The following is a 13,395-nucleotide window of genomic DNA, read 5'->3' on the forward strand; positions in this document are numbered from 1 at the left end:
TTTTTTTAGAAAAGTTTTTCAGTCCAATGACGTACTGTATACCATGAAGACCATTTTCACCTAAATTCATATCCCGTGTTCCTCTTCCTGCCTCCCCCCATCCCACGGCATCTCTTACAGTTATTTTTATACAATATACAGCATTTGGTAATATACAGAAATTTACTTGTCACTTGCACACTGCATATTCATTCAGCAAGTTTTCTACTTTATTTCTATTCAGCAGCGAACACTTTTATTATGGCCTCATCAAGCTGCAGAGTTGTCCATAGTGTCAAACTGTCTTGACAACCTCCCCCCGTTTTTTTTTTTTTTTTTAATTCTTGTTAAGTCTTTCCTGAACAGAATGTTCCCAATAGATCTGGCTGTATGATGTAGACATATGTCTTAAATGGACTGGTCTTGGTCCTCCAGATAAAATTTTGTGATTATTAAATGTGATAGTTTTAAAAAAAGTTATCATGATAGGCACATCGTTTTTGTGCATTTCTGTATTGGAAATTGACAGACAGATTAAGTTAAATACAAGGGCAATAGTTATTTTTGGCTACTGGCTTTTGAATTCACTTACATAATGTTGTGAATAGAGTTGGTGGGGGAAAAGAGGGAAAAAATTGTGAAAAATTTTCAAAAGCCTAAATTGCTGGTTTTGTAATATTTCAAAACTTCACAAATTCAAATTTTCTTTTTAACAGCCCTATAGTAATTTTTGGGAGGGAAGGTTTTTTTTGTTAACCACCATTTTCATCTAAAAATGTCAGCAAATGGAAATTTGAAAAATTTCCATCACCTCTAGTTCTAACTGTTGGTCAGTAGCCCATAACTAGATCCTTTGTACTTTATTTACCCATAGTTTGTTTATTTATAGTTTATTTATCCATATAAATGTCCAATCCCATTCTAAACCGTACAGAACTCTCGGTTTCAACTATATCTTTGGGGAACAAGTCCTGCGGGTAAATGGTGTGTGTGTGTGTGTAAAATAAATCCTTGTATTATTTTTTGCCTTTCAATTTCATTAAATGTCCCCTCATTCTTTTATTATGAGTAAGGATGAACAGAAGTTCCTGATTGCCTTCTCTGTACTACTCATTGTTTTAGCAATCTGTAACCCACCCCCTCATTCTCCAGCAGTCACAATCTTTTCCACCTCTTCTCGTATAGAGGTCTTTCCATTCTTCTTATCACTTGTACTGCCTTTTGAACACCCTGTGCTTCTGTAACATTCCCTCAGGAATGGTCAGAACTGAACAGTTTTCCAAGGGAGGTTGTACCACTGATTTATATAATGGCATTGTAATATTTTCAGTATTATTTTCTTATCCTATTCCTTATGCAGAGGTTTTCATTGAGCTGTCTAGACAATGCCCAGATCTTTTCCTGAAGTGTTTACAGTTAATTTAGAACCCAGCAATGCATGTGTTTTCATCCAAGGATCTCAAAGTGCTTCACAAGCATTACCTAATGGGCCCATCACCATAGTAACTAGTGACTTAAGCTAACAGCTAAGCCTTGCAAAACTCCTTTGTATAGAGCTACTATATTTATATAACTATTATACTAGCTTTAAAGATCGAGAAACCAAAGCTCACATAGGTTAAGTGCAATATTATATGGTGGCAGAGCCAGTAGCAGAATCTAAGATTCCTGACCCTGACATGTGCTTTATTTACTAGATCAGCCTTCTGATGATTAGGAGGGTTATTCATATTTCAGCTAGAGCATATCTTTTAGAAAAACACCCAATCTTGATTGTCAGTGATGGAAAATCCACCACAACCCTTGGTACATTCTTCTAATGCTTAATTACCCTCATTGGAAATAGTGTACATTTTTAACAATGTGAATTTGTCCAGCTTCAACTTCAAGCCAGAGGATCTTTGTTATACCTTTGTCTGCTAGGTTGAAGACCCTAGTATCAAATTTTTGTTCCCCATCTATGGATTTATAGGCTGTAATCAAGGCATCCTTTAATTTTCTCTTTGTAAATCTAAACTTGTTTTCTCTTTGTTTAAACTCACCATAAGGATCCTTTAATCATTCCCGTGGCTCCACTCCTTTAATCATTCTCGTGGTTCTTCTCTGAAACCTCTCCATTTATCAACATAATCCTTGTATTATGGACCCCAAAATTGGATACAGTATTCTAGCAACAGTTGCATCAGAGCCAAATAACCTCCTTACTCCTACTCTAGAGTCCTTTGTTTCCTCAGTTTCCCTCTGTTGTTGAGGCAGATGACAATTCTATGTGACTTACGGGGAAGGAGCAAGGGTATTTACAATAACCTTATTCACCCATGGCTTCATTCTCAATCTCAATTTAGAAGGATAGTCTGTTTATTTTGTAGAAATAAGCAAGAATGTTGGAAGGGGCTAAATATCTTTATAAAACAAAACATTATGATACCAGAAACTCTTAGGAGCAACACTAATGCTTTTAAATGAAGGTTTTATTTGTCTCTGAGCTGCAAAAAGAAGTCACTAATGAGATGTCATTTAAATTCTAACACCTGTTTAATGGCATTTTTTCTCTTTCCCCAAAGAGTGAGCTGTTTATGAATGTTTGCAGTTTTCCAAGTGTATCTACAAGAATTATTTTTAAACAATGCTGTGTATTTTTCAATATGTTTTTGTTACAATGGAATAATATAAAGACAATGCTGGGTAGCTTTTGTTGGTTTTATTATATGCATTTGTAGTAACTATGTAAACTTAACTAAAATTATAATTTACAAAGAAAATATATTAATCAGGGTCCTTTATTGCATATTTAGGAAGAAATTAATGCAGTATTTCCAATACAAGTGCTGTATGAAAGTATACCTGCATTTAAATGATAATAAGTATAAGACAGTTAATATTTAGGATACTATGGTGTGCATTATGCTTTACAGTCCATGTTGGCTCTGAGCAGGAGCAGAACTACTCTGGCAAAAAGTAGCTGCAGGATCAGGGCCTAAATTAGACTTACGACAGTGAGGGATAACAAAAGGTGACTCTCCTGTAATTAGAATTAGATGGGAATTTCTTGACAAAATGGATTGTTGTTAGAAAATGCCAATTCATTGAGACCAAAACTTTTCACATGAATGTATCAGGTTTGATGAAACTTTAATTGAGATGGGTTTCTCAGGGGGAGAGGGGAGGGCTGTGCACACTCACTCGCATAGGTGCTGGAACTAGGGTTGCCGCACCCCTGGCTTGAAGTGTTTTCTGTTATGAACAAGGTTTACAGTTTGGTTCAATGAGTCTCAGCACCTCCACTATAAAAATTGCTCCAGCACCTCTGTGTGTGTGAGAGAGAGAGAGACCAACCTACTCCACAGAATAGCCAGTAACTTGGTGGTAAGGGCATTAACTTTGGATGTGGGAGACCTCGCTTCAAGTCCCTGCTCTGCCTGATTCAGATCAGGGACTTGAACTCCTTCCCGATAAGTTCCTTAAACACTAGGCTACTTGGTATTCTGGGGAGTGGGTCTCCCTCAATAATTTGAAAGGTGTCAGGTTCATTCCAATGCAGAGTCAATTTTGGAAGACAGTCCCTGGGCATTACAATCTAAGTGTAAAATGAGAGACAACTGGTGAACAAAACAACCACGCCTGGGGAGCATCATAATAATACCTAGTTCTTCTATAGCACTTTTCATCCCTATGTATTAAAGAGCTTCCCAAAGGAGATAAGTGTCATTGTTCCTGTTTATAGGGAAATGAGAAGGGAAAGTGTTTTGCTCAAGGGTCACCTAACAGGCCAGTGGCAGAGCTAGGCATAGAATTCTGGCTTCCTGAGTCCTCATTCAGTGAGCTACCCGGTAGGCCACAAGGTTACTGCCATATGCCTGTTGTAGTAAGCAGCATCACTGGTTGTGTGCTGTGCAGAATATGGGAGGATGTTCCAGCCATAGGGATTAGTGTAAGATATCACTTGTCAGAGAAGACTATCAAGGAAGCAACAATATAGTGTGCTATCGTTATATGTGACGTTGTGAAGAATTGCCGTATGTGTTACTGAACTATGGGGTGAGGTTGGGAGACTCCCGGAGCCAACCTTTCAATTGCAACAAAGGACCGGCCAGACATGTGCTGATGGCCCATTAAAGGGAATCCACTTCCCCAACAACCACCCTAGAGACTTCTCAGAGAGAGCACATAGGCAATGGAGACCACTTGACCAACAGGGTCTGCCTAACCCCCACGTCACAGCAAGGATCTTTCTAGCAAGCTGGAAGAAGATTAAAAAAAAGAGAGACAGTGACATCATCACTTGGCCTCTCTTTCCCTCACTCCCCACCCCAACACCTGAAGGAAAAAGACTTTGAACTGGGGAAGGGCAGTCCCAAGCTGGAAGGTAATCCAAACCTGTGTATTGAGGAACTGTAACCTGCTTGTACCATCTGTCAGGGTGAGGCACTGTTTCATTCAACTCTTGCTTAGACTAATATTTTTAGGGTTTAGAATGCGTGTTTACTTTTCATTTTCTTAAGGTAGCTATCTCTGACCTTTATGCCTACCTCTTATGCTCACTGAAAATCTATTGTCTGTAATTAATAAATCTGTTCTATATTTTACCTGAAACAGTGTGTTTTGGTCGAAGTGCTTGGGAAATCTCAGCTCATGTTAACTAGGGCTGTTGCATGTCCACTACCCCTTTGTTGAAGTGGGGAACTAGGTAATGTACTTACAGTGATCAGGCTTCTGACCAGTGCAAGACAGTACAATTCTGGGGTGCAAGACTGGGGAGCTTGGGGAATTGGCTGGAGCCTTTCTATTGTTGGTTCATGAGTGGATGGGAGATCATTCATGTAACACAGTTGGGTGTGTCCCTGTCTGTGGGTGGCTGTGTAAGTACAATGCCTGTCAGAGACTTGGTGGGTTTGGAAGGTTCAAAGGTCCCACAGTCCAGGTTTCACCCCAGGGACCTGTCACAGGGAGTAGTTAAGCTTGGGATTTTCTAAGAAATTTCTGAAATTTAACAGGAGTTGGGTACCTAATTCCTTTAAATTCTGTTTAAAATCCAAACCTATATAATTAAAAAAGTTAGTGGATTCTTCAGCAGCATAAATGAAATTTATTTTGCTAGGAACACAAACAGTGGTTTGGGTTTTTATTGTTTATTTTAAGTTCTTTAAAATATGTATAGTCTCATGGATACTGCATGGGATTCAGTTTTCTTTTAAGAAAGGGCCCTTCTAGGTTAGTGTCCATTTTAACATGCTGGAGGCATGACAAAGGAAAGCTGTTTGTAAGTTAGACTAAAAGTAAAGACAAGCCTTTGAATGAAGGTAAGAGCAGTCCTTATAGACTATATCTACTTAAGCCACCTTTTGGATTTAACCTGAGTGAATTAGACTTTTTTCAAAAGAAATAATAGCTGAACCCTATTAAAAAAGCTGGCACTATGGCCTAAGATTTCTGCAAGTTATGAGGCAGAAAATAATATTTGTTTTGGATGTGACTGAATGTTTTGTTTCTCTTATTTAAAAAAAAATAAAAAGTAAAGTTTTTCCTCATGATCTTCCCCCTCTGTTTCCTAGTTCTAGTTTTATTGTGCATCTCCCTTCAAACCATAGCATTTGCTGTAATTCTTGCCAGTTTCAAATGTTCTGTTCAGAGAACATAGAACCGATTTTGTTTTAAATAGTGGATTGTATTTTCCTTGTATTTTAGAGACTGGTTCCCTCTTACATGTCTGAACTCTAGAGTATTATATGAGACTGCAGTCCAAAGAACATGAGTTTAATAAGAATGTTCTGTAATTATCCACTGGCTTCATTCAGACTGGATGATACACATCTTGCATGGTGCTAAAGGAAACAAGTATATTCATTTCCTATCTAGTTCCCATCTTGCATTATAAAAGCTAAATATCCATTCTGGTAAATAGAGATGAATCAGCAATCCATATAATATCTATTCATCATACATATTTCACAAGGATAATATTATGGTGACTGGAAAGTTCTTACAAAAATAATATGGAAATCCGGAACTTGATGTGAAGTGTCAGAGAGCTTCTTACTGTTATTTACCTTATCAGCTTTTGCTTTCTGAAATCAATGGAAGGGCATCAAGTTCAGCTAATCCATATTTCTGAGTATGAAATTGAATTTATAGTCTGTAGTATGTTGACTACCGCTCACATTTAAGGCATAATTGATTTTTATTGAAAAGCCAGCAGGCACATCAAAAATTTCCACAAACCACAAGGATGTTAAATTTTACCCTGTTTAGATAATAGTGTTGCTTTATTTATCCTTTAAAGTGAAGCTTTTATATTTATATCAGCAAATGCTGTGGAAGTGTGACTGATGCCTTTTGAAACCATCAATCCATAGTTCTGTTAAACTCCACAGTACTGAAATAAGCAACTTTCTGTTCCTAAGGTAAATGTCTATGGTTGGTTTGTTTTAAGAATAAATGGAATAATAAATCTGTACAAAAGAAACCATTTCATGTCATGTAGCAAAGTTATTTTTCTTCATTCCAACAAATAGCTAGCACCATTGCTTTTCCTATCCTGTTCTCTCCCCTAGCCCTGTCCATTTTTGTTTCTATGCCTACTTTTCCTTTTAATCTACAGTGTAATGTTGTATCTAATTTTAATTGCTTATGGATAGCTGGCTGACTAATCCATAATAACAATTCTAGTTTCCAAAGCATTGACTTCATTGCCTTCAGGTACTAAGGTAATCTTAATCACAGACTAGATTTTAGTACCAACAAGCGATTTGTGGTGACTTTCTTCTGAGCCAGTTAAACCTCACTCACTTTAGCTCTTCTAATTTGTCATGCATGTCCCTGCATTTTACCTATTGCATCACATCAGTGCACATATGCATTAGATATTAGAAGTTACATGTACCAATAAAAAAAAGCCAACGTTACCCCGCAATGGCTGTTCAATATCAAAATAACATCTACGGGAATTTTAAAGATGAGGCAATGAGCATTGTATGCGCGTGTGTGACTGAAGAGTGTTCAAAACAATTTGTCAAATGCACAGAAATACAAAACCTGAAGAGATTATACATTAGCCTCTTAGAGTAAAACCACCAGAAAGAAGCAGTATACGTTTCACAAAGGCAGATATTTTCAAAGCAGTGTACGACAGGTACAGGCACAAATCCTGTTAATAAGTAACGGGATTTGTGCCTATACCTGTCACCTACCACTTTGAAAACTTCACCTCAAACTGTCTACAAACTTTCACAGCTATCTTTCTTTTTTCTGTTTCTATAATGTTCCTGAGTTTGAGCTCACAAATTCCAGGCTTCCTTTTTGTTATGGAGCATTGTTAACCCAAACCATTTCTTCTACATCTAAAATATTGCATATTGGGATTAAAATTTAGTTTGTAACTATCTGAAGCTGTAGCATTCTGAAAAAAGATCCTTTTTTATAAGAAAAAATATTTATTGGTGTATATATTGCCTCCCATCTGAAGATGGGAAGACTTTCATAAAAGAGCGTTGGCAACATCCCTGTGTGGCAAGGCAAGTAAATATTACCCCCATTTTACAGAAGTGGAAAATGAGACACAGAGGAGATACAGCACCCAAAAGTACACAAGTCTTTTTTTTTTTAGCAGAAATACAAAGAAATGGGGGCATGGTCTCAGGTGGTATTAACCCATGTAGTTACATTGAAGTCAGCACCAGCTGAGAATTTGGCTTCTGGCTCCTGCCCCCTCTCCCCCCAGCTTTCCCCAACCCCCCCCCCTGGGAAAAAGTCTAACGATAAGTGCCTTGCTTAAAGTCACACAGCAATGTAGTGGTAGAGCTGGGCCTAAAACCCAGGACTGCTGATTTGCAGACTCCTGCTCTAACTACAGACCGTCCCTGGCCATACAGGGCTTGGAGGCAGCTGTTTCTCTTTTCAGTAATTTGTCTATTAGTTATGTTTTTTTTTCAAACTCCCCCATCTAGTTCCATACTAAACTTTCTACACACACACACAACATAAGAATGGCCATACTGGGTCAGACCAATGGTCCATCTAGCCCAGTATCCTGTTTTCCGACAGAGGCCAGTGCCAGGTGCCCCAGAGGGAATGAACAGAACAGGTAATCATCAAGGGATCCATCCCCTGTCGCCCATTCCCAGCTTCTGGCAAACAGAGGCTAGGGCCACCATCCCTGCCCATCCTGGCTGACACTGTGTTTGTTGTTTTAGGGAAGCTCATGGGTAAAGTGATGATACCTCTCCTATTATTATAGTTGTTTGTACTGTGGTAGTGCCTAGGAGTCTCAGTGCTAGGTTCTGTACAAACATAAAACAAAGAGAGCCCCTGCTCCAAAGCGCTTGCAATCTAAGTATAAGGCAGGAGATGGTGTGTGAATACAGACAACCAGGGGAGCTCAAAGCAATAACAAAAATCAAAGGAATTACTTGGACAGTCCTGATTTTCCATGTATCGTCTAGATGTCTCAGGAACTCCTGAAGTGCCCTGGTTTGTCACTTGAGCAGTTGATTTTTTTTATATATATATATATATATATATATAAAATTTTTTCAAGACATATTGCTGCACCAAGTAGAATTTGCTCTTTGTTCTCCTAAAACAGTCCTCTGGCATGTGTGTTCAGTTTGATGAACAGTATTTGGAGGGAAGAGGAAAGTTGCATGAGCATAGATGTGGTCACAGTTCATCTTCTGGTCAAAGGCTATGTCTATATGGGAGTGCATGCTTGGAGCTGAATAGTGAGGTTCACCGGCAGTGCAAATCTGCATGTTCCACCTTAATAGCATGCAAAACTCTCCCATTCAGTGAAATATAGAAGGGTAACCATTAGCAGAAACATCGCCCAGGGCCCTCCAGTGGATCATTTTGGGGTGCAGTGAAATCAGGAATGTAGCATCCAGGGCCGGCTCCAGGCACCAGCTTCTCAAGCAAGTGCTTGGGGCGGCCGTTCCGGACAGGGGCGGCAGGTCCAGGTATTCGGCGGCAATTTGGCGGACGGTCCCTCACTCCGGCTCGGAGTGAAGGACCTCCCGCCGAATTGCCACCGCAGATCGTGATCGCGGCCGCGGCTTTTTTTTTTTTTTTTGGTTTTGGCTGCTTGGGGCGGCCAAAACCCTGGAGCCGGCCCTGGTAGCATCAGTATAAGGATATTGGCGGGGAGGGTGGGGGTCTACTGTAACTCACCAGAACTCATGTCCTGGTTCTAGCTGTGGCTCAGGGTCCTTCTCCGGTTTGTCAGGAGATGCTTTCTTAGCTGACTCCTCCAGCTTGAGGTGCAAAATCACACACTCCTCGTTCTCCACAGTCCCTGCTGCCTCCTCATCCTGGCCCTCATCAGCATCCTGATGAACAATGAGGCCAGCAGGGTTAAGGAAGGTGTCATGAGCCACTTCAGGCTATGCACTGGGCATCCTTGACAGCACCTGCTCCAGCTCATTGCACAAGGGGCATGCATGATGAGCCCTCCCAGAGCAACTGTTTGAGTCTTTTCCCTTACTACACAGGAATCTCAAGTGCTTTATGTGTTGCAGGCACTGAGCCAGAGTCGGCTCAATGCCCACCTCCTCCAGCCTCTGTGAAATTTCCCTGTACAAGTGTATGTGCCTGCTGCTCCAAGCAATGTCGTGGAAAATGGTGTACTCCAACCACGTTGATCAGCACCTGGGTGTGGTTGGCAGACCAGGTGCCTGCTCTCGGAATGGGATCCACTTTCACCTATATTGATCAAATTGGTGAAAATCGGGGGGATGGGGACATTTATAAATTGTGTAAGGGTCAGGCACAAAGGGTTCGGTGCATTGTGGGAATAGGGGTGGAGGACTACTCAGGCATGAGGCGTGATACACACCGCTTACCTCCATCCACACTGCAAACTGTCATGAGTATGGAGCCATGCCACGAGGCATGTACTTACCCACACCCTCATGAGTGCTAGCTAATTCCACCTCTAGTAACCTTCAGCCATATGCTTCTGGGGGTCAGATGTGCACAACGGTGGCTATGGAACAACCACATGAATGGACATGTGTACAGTCGTTGGTGTAGACGTAGCCAAAATGAATCTTAATGGCACTTTCAGGGTCTCATGAGTAACTTAGTACTTGAATATGTTTCTGGAAATAAAACCTTGTACTCAGAGAAATGTGGATGTGAGTCTGACTCGGAAGCTGCCAGGAATGATACCAGCACATTTTAAGTATCCTTGTGTCCTGTCTGACTACCCTGTATCCTTAAAAAATGTTGTCAAGAAGTGTCCTATTTGTTTTTATTTTTGAAAATATGATGATCTTGCTCATGAATGCTGAGCTGCTGTCACTGGGGTTGGTATTTAGTGGGGGTGATGCTTCCCAAGGGTTTTTCAGGCTTGGGAGGCATCTTGTTACCACTTGCCCTTAGTGTGAGGGAGTCTTCTCTGTGCCTGCTGTGGATCAGCTCCCTGAATCCACCAATGTCTGGCAACACAAGCACTACCTCCTAGCCTCTGTAGGCATCACTCTCTCAGTACAGGATGGTAATAAGTGCACACCAATCCCCAAGTCCTCCAAGTGTCCCTCTGTAGTGCCCAGCCCCTGTTCCATTGAATACTCCAAGAACTCTTAGATCTACTACTCCTGAAGAACTAGTACACACCAGCTTCATTAGGCTCTTGGAACTGAAAATAGAGGTTTAAATTTTTAACCCTGAGTTCCTGAGGTTAGGCTCCTAAATACCTTAGTTGGGTGCCTAAAAAATGGCTTGTTTTTTTCCCCAAAAGAGCTGAGCACCTGCCAGTTTCATCAACTTTTCTGGGAGTTGTGATCTGATAATGATGCCACTTTTAGGTAGTATGTAAGTATAGTTTTAGGAGCCTACATTCAGGGCCCAGACTTGAAACTTTTAACCAAAATGATTTCAAAGTTGTGTTCCAGAAAGAGGGAATCTCAATAGGAAACACAAATTCTATCAGGACTTTGAGGCAACTTAGATATTTGGCTTCTTAGATGGAGAATAATAAATGTAATTTGTCATATGTGTTTTACCACCTCATATGCGGGGTGTGTGTTTAGGAAAAGTAGGCCGATTTACATGAAAACAGGTCACACCCATGAGTGAGCTTATAATTAGAGCTGGGTATAAAAGGATTTTCCGATCCTATGAGAGTTTGAAAGATTTTGATTTTTTTTTTCCTGTCCCAAATCAGGACAAAAAGTCAAACTTGAAATTTTTCAGAAACTGATCATTTTGCAACTATTTGGGATTGGGTCAGTGCAAATGTTTTGTTTCTATTTTTGACCTTTTTAAATCCTTTTAAGTAAAGATTAACTAAACATTCAAAACAAATATGTTTAGAACCAGAAAATGAAACTTTTTATTTGGAAAATGTCTAAACAAGATGTTTTGACAATTTTAAACCATTTTGAAAATAATTTTAGAATCCATGAGATTCATCAAAATTCTCCCTTCTCCAAAAACATTTTGGTTTCAAAGAACTGGAATTTTCTGATTGAAGACAGCATTGTCAGAAAATTCCTGACCAGCTCTATTTATGTCTATTCTCATGTGAAATATATAAAGCACATTGCTCACAAGCAGTGAAATGTGAGCTATTCCCTTACAAATACATGCAACGCTCAGAAACCAAGCATGGACCACATTCCTGTATGAATACAATGTAGATTTGTCATATTAAAAATGTTGTCTTCTATCAAGGGGAAATGTTATTTGTATTCATTTTCACTGAGATGGTCTGAAAATTACTGATAAGATGAATTTGTGCCCACCATTTTTGTGAAATTTCCAATTGTTTGTTTGAGAATGAACTTGGAGTTCCCTGTACTAGAGTATGAAATGTTATTGGAAGAGAGAAGAGTGGGTGGTATTAGAAAACTGATTCTTAAGCAATATGAGCCTCCTTCCCCCTAGAACCATTCATTCTTTTCTAAAACTTACCTGAAAGATTCTAAAAGTGTTTCAATACTCACTTGCTCCCCAAAATTAATTTTCCATCCAGAATCACAAGTATAAATATGCAAAGACAAATCCTTCAGGCATTTTTCTTTCTGCTTTTGAATATGTGTCACCGGACTTCTGCAAAACTAATGCCTACCATATTTGCAAATTAGATTTTGCTAACTGTGTGCCAGGCTTCAATTTAACTTATAAGTAGAGATGGGCGCAGGCCAAAATGTTGGATCCTAACACCTTTAAGTTTGGACATAGTTCAGGTCCATTTTGATTCATTTTCTAGCATATTGATTCCCTTATTTTAAAAATGTTTGAATGAAGTCAATTTGTTTTAAATATATTTCAATTTTCTTCTAGTAAGAGGCATTACTGAAGCATAAGAAGATTGTTTTTTTCTTTCACAAAGAAATACAGAATGCATTTTACTGTAAGAATAAAATGTATCACTGTAAAAAACTCTCTTTAATACAACATTGTGGTTGAGCTCTTAAATACACACAACTCAGGAAAGTCAGTTATAGCTACCATGGGCACGTACAGTATTTTCTGGTGCTGAAATGCAGGGCCGGCTTTAGGCTGATTCCCCGGAAGTGGACCCCGCGCCTAAGAGGGCCCCGCGCCTTAGCGCCTTTTTAATTTTATTTATTTATTTATTTTTTACTCACCCAGCAGCGGTCCGCTCCAGGTCTTCGGCGGCGGGGAGGGTCCGCTCCAGGTCTTCGGCGGCGGGGAGGGTCCTTCAGTGCCGCGGAAGACCCGGAGCCGAGTGAAGGACCCCCTGCTGCCAAGTGCCGCCGAAGACCCGGACTGCCACCAGGTATTAAAATAGGGCCCCACAGATCCTAAAGCTGGCCCTGCTGAAATGTATACCATTAAATATACAATATATATCCAATATATATGTTCAAAGTGATCAATTTTTTTTTATACAGGAGCCATAGGTTGAATTTCATGATGTTTGTGTGTTTAAATTCTCAACCACAACATTGTTTTTTATATTGGATTTCCTTGCTAATAGAGAGAAAAAGAAAACAGAACTGTGATTAATCACATTTTCAGATACACACATTATACAAAGAGAAATAATTATATGTTCCAAGAAATACATCTGACTGATGGGGGGTTTCAAACAGGTGCTTTGAGGCATATATTTCATTGACAGCACTGTTGGATATTAAAATAAATGCAGTAGGTCAAATTCTACCCTTTGCTACATCTACACAATCCTAGTGACACTAATGTTGTAGTATGAGGGTAATGGAAGCCAGTGTCCAGTCAGTGTATCTTGAACTCTGTAACACTGACAGACCAGGCATCAGCTTATGCCAAGGCCCCAAGCCCTCAACCAAACACTGACCAATACCTAGCTGAAAACAAGTCTGGCTCACCTGTTAAAATAGATGTTAAATATATAAAAATGTTTTTAGTGTTTAGACTTTATGAAGTCCTTGTAAGTTGCTGCATGCATCAGTCATTTATAGTATCTGTATCCCA

This window comes from Chrysemys picta, chromosome 3 (genome assembly GCF_011386835.1).
Source record: "Chrysemys picta bellii isolate R12L10 chromosome 3, ASM1138683v2, whole genome shotgun sequence".
Classification (NCBI taxonomy): Eukaryota; Metazoa; Chordata; order Testudines; family Emydidae; genus Chrysemys; species Chrysemys picta.